The sequence below is a fragment of the Hydra viridissima genome, unplaced genomic scaffold (genome assembly GCF_058129835.1).
Source record: "Hydra viridissima isolate aposymbiotic clone 2 unplaced genomic scaffold, HvirCarnegie_v1 scaffold_7, whole genome shotgun sequence".
NCBI classification, from domain to species: domain Eukaryota; kingdom Metazoa; phylum Cnidaria; class Hydrozoa; order Anthoathecata; family Hydridae; genus Hydra; species Hydra viridissima.
Window position 1 is genome coordinate 8,948,531 of NW_028324306.1, and position 4,110 is coordinate 8,952,640.

The 4,110-nt window shown below is 27.7% G+C and overlaps 1 pseudogene; it reads left to right on the forward strand.

Moving 5' to 3' along the window:
* Window positions 1–315: 315 nt before the first annotated feature.
* Window positions 316–3,008, forward strand: LOC149886017 (uncharacterized; annotated as a pseudogene).
* The last annotated feature ends 1,102 nt before the right edge of the window (window positions 3,009–4,110 follow it).

Consider the following 4,110-nt stretch of genomic DNA (forward strand, 5'->3'; position numbering starts at 1 on the left):
TAAAAAATAATAAGTAAATGATAATATTATTATTAATACTAGTGATATTAGTTACAAGAAAATAAATTAATAACTTTGAAACCTATAATAATGGATTTTTTACACATTTATTTTGATATTTTTATTTATTCATTTTACTATTATATTTTCCTAATTTATTTTTTATAGATTAATTTTTTCTTTTGAATTAGATAAACAGATGTACAATAATTTAAATATTGAAAACTCATGTGAGTGTGACAAACAAAGTGTCTTGGACCAGAGCAGTTTGCTTCAAATATGCAAAGGATAGCTCTTAAGAGGAATTTAAGCAGAATCTTTCATCAAACTGGGTAAATTGACAAAGTATTTTGGGCTAATAGGAATGTGGAGTCATTGCTGAAAAAAATGTCTAATCCAACTGATGATTGGTATTAATTCAAACTGAAATACATAAAGCTAACTGGTAATTAAGGATTTATTATTATTAAATGATGTACTCTTTTAACATAATGACTTTAACATCTTTCTATTTATTTACATTCACAATATTTACACAAAAATATTATTTTTTAAGGGTTCTTTCAGTTCTTCTAAATTGTTTTCATATTTGCAATAACTCAAATGTCCACTATATTCTTAAGGCGCTTCACCTATATCTCTTTCTAAAATAAATTTGTTGAAGATTTGTGTTAAAATTTTTTCTAGGTCTTTTCATACATTTAATGAGTGCTCTTTAAAATTACTTCAGATTAAGAGGTGATCCTTATTTTTGTTTCTTAAAATAACTCTTTCATATTGTAAACATAAATTATTTCCATCCTAGATGATGACAAAGAAGTATGTGAGGAGTATGGAGATAATATGACAGCTAGAGAATTGGATAACAATCAAATGACAATTAAGATTTTTACCAGCTCATCTGAAAAAAGACATGAAATTATTAAGTTAGCAGAAAAGTCTATTCCAATGCCAGTTCTACCTAAAATGAAAAAAAGTAAAAGAATATATTATTGATAGCACTATACTTGCTGTTAATTAAGTTTTTTTAGTTTTTTTTTTAATAAATAAATAATAAATAAAATAACCAAAGTTGTTCTTTTTCAATAAAAAAAAAAAAAAAAAGAAAAGAAAAGAAAGAAACGCCAATTAGTTATTTTCCTTCCTTCTTTCTTAGGAGCCTTTTATGACATTCCATAAAAAGCAACGAGGAATAATTCAAGTCAAAAAATATCTGGTACCCTTTCCCTTCATGTTATTGTTTTACTTTTTATTTTAAATCATTTAAATTAATTTTTAGACCTTCAAAATAGCATATTAATGGTGTTTACTGTAGTAAGTTTTTTGTTAATTTTTTTAATGTTAAATTGGTTTTTAAAGGTTATACTGCAACCTTTTCTATACCTGATGGCTATTTTGGACTCACTGCTTTATCAGCCAACATACTAATGCCCTTTAACTACTACCTCTTCTATATGTGGAGGTTTTTCTTGACTCAAACCAACATTAAACAATCATTCCACTATTATTATATCAGAAAGCTCATTCACCAATGTTTCTGCTCGTATTCCTCAAACCTACATGAATTACAATAGAAGAGATTCTGCATGTGCTTAGGACGAGTTAATTAGCTCAAAAAATCTTAAAGGTAATGGTAGGTTTATTTAAAATAATTATTTTTTGTAGATTTTTATATAATCTCACTTCTTTTGAGATCCAGGTTGACATACTTGAAAATTTAACACATTAACTAATTTATAAGTACTGTTTGTTTTCAACTTAGGATTTCAACATATAGTATTATGGAAGTTGGCCCAAATAACCTTGGAAATGAATGAAATTTCTAAAAGGTAAGCAACTAATAACACCAGGATGAAAGATGCTAAAAGAGAGATACTAATACAGTTTGATGATGTTAATGTTCTATATGAATTTGATTGAAAAATGGGAGCTGACAAAAGAGTTCTTAAAAAGTTTGTAAGTTATTTTTCATTAAAAGGTACCATTGATTAATGTCATCGGGTGGACGTTATCTATATCTTGGGCATTGGGTGGATGTTCCCAAAAATGTCCATTGAGAGTGTAGATCTTCTATTGTGCAAGATCGCCACATTGTTCATAGAGATATTATTTTGTATTCTATTTTTACATCAGTTGAGGCAGCTATCTTCCATTGGTGGTAACAATCAAAAGAAAAGTATTACGAACATGTAAAACAGGTTAAAACATTTCTTTAATCAATAATACTTACTAGTTTTGTAAAGAAAAATAGTTCCACCAATTTTTTTATTTTTAGAAAGATTTTAAAATGTTGAAATTTTCTTTTGACATGTTTAATCTTGTGTTGCCAACGTTATATACCAATTCTCTAATTTTAGGGCTGATGACAAACAGATTTTAAAGCTTAATTTGGTTGGTTTGAAAGGAAAAGTAACTGTGAAATTACCTATGGAAGGGTTGAATATTTGTAAAGCTGTAATTGGTAGGATATTATTTAGATTTTAAATGTTAAAAATTAGGTAAGATGCAGATCTATATTGTTTTATTAAAAACTTTTGTATACTACTTTTTATTGGCTGCCTGTTAAAAATAAATAAATTTAGTTGATTTCACAAAAATTAGATGTCAAACTTTTTATGTACAAGTTCATCAAAAAATAAAATAAATCTGTTTAAACGACTAAAAATTGAAAACTTCATGTATTTGTATAAAATAATGTTACTGGAAGATTCTCTTTCCTCCTTTCTCTGCATTTTTATTCACTTCACCAAATTTAAATATTTTTGCATTTATTTTCTAGAATCGATTAAGCGCTGTGATGCAAAAGCTGCAGACGAAGAAACTCGGACGTTTATAGCCTTCTGCTTGAAATATGCTCCTTATTGAAGAAGGTGATAAAGAAAATTAAGATGACGATGACTGTGAAGTAGAGGGTGACGTTGAGTCAAACGAAAGCGAAGTGGTGAAAAAGAGAAAGAAATTACCCCCACTTGTAAATTTTTAAAAACAAATACATTTTAGTAAATGTTTTAAAGTATTATCTTTCGAAAGTTCATAAAACGTAACGTCAGTTCAACGTTGATTTTTTAACGTTGAATCAACGTTGATATTTCAACGTCGATATTTTGTTTCCAAATAACGCTTAAATCAACGTCCGTAAATCAACGCACTATGGGATAAAATAATAAAAATTTATCACAAAAATCAAAAATCAGTTTTTTAATTTTCAATTTAGATATGATTTTTTATTAACTAGTGATTATAGAAATTTGTAGCTAAACGAACTTTGAAAATATCTCTCACGGTATTGACATTGTAGGTTATCGAAATTGATATTTATTAATAAAAAAAAAAAAAAAAATGAAAATTTCTGATATTTTCCTGCAAAGAATTTGCGCAAACGTGTAGAAGCTTTTCCCACAACACATATTTAATAGTTACAAATGTGATTCTTAGCAATTGATTGCAACTAATCAGATCTATATTTCTCCACGTATAAAACATTTTAAGAAATATTTAGAGATACGGAATTTGGGGTTATTACCATATTTTTGTCTTTACAAGACCCGCATTCTCCATAGTATTAAAAAGTATCAATTATTTTGGTACCAAATAAAAGGTGAATACTTCGGGTTTCAAAAAGGTTCCCCGTTTTAGAGTTATAGAATTTCAAACAGAATGATGGAACTTCACAAAAACCTCAATTTGAATTTCAGCCCCCTCAATTTGAGGGGGGTGTAAACTTTATAAAGTCATTAAAGCCGATCAAAAAGAGATTATTGAATCAAATTTGAAATTTGTCAATGAATATAAATAAAGTTTAAAATTAGAAAAAATAATAACAAATTTGACTCATTGCCCTCATATTTGGGGCTGGGGAGCTAACGTTTTGGGGTTTTTGTTGTTCCCATTCTCCAATCACCGCAATTTTTTGCTTAGCATCCTCATTCCTTTTATATATGAACATACTTAAATATGGAGTTTTCTTCATGTTTCAAAGTTGCTTAGCTCAAACATCAAAAAAAGTTGTCTACGGCCTTGCTAATACATACATGTGATCATCTTTATAATTTGCATTAAAGATTACTTCTGAAAGCTTACATGCACAAAATATTTGTTTAAGTATAACTC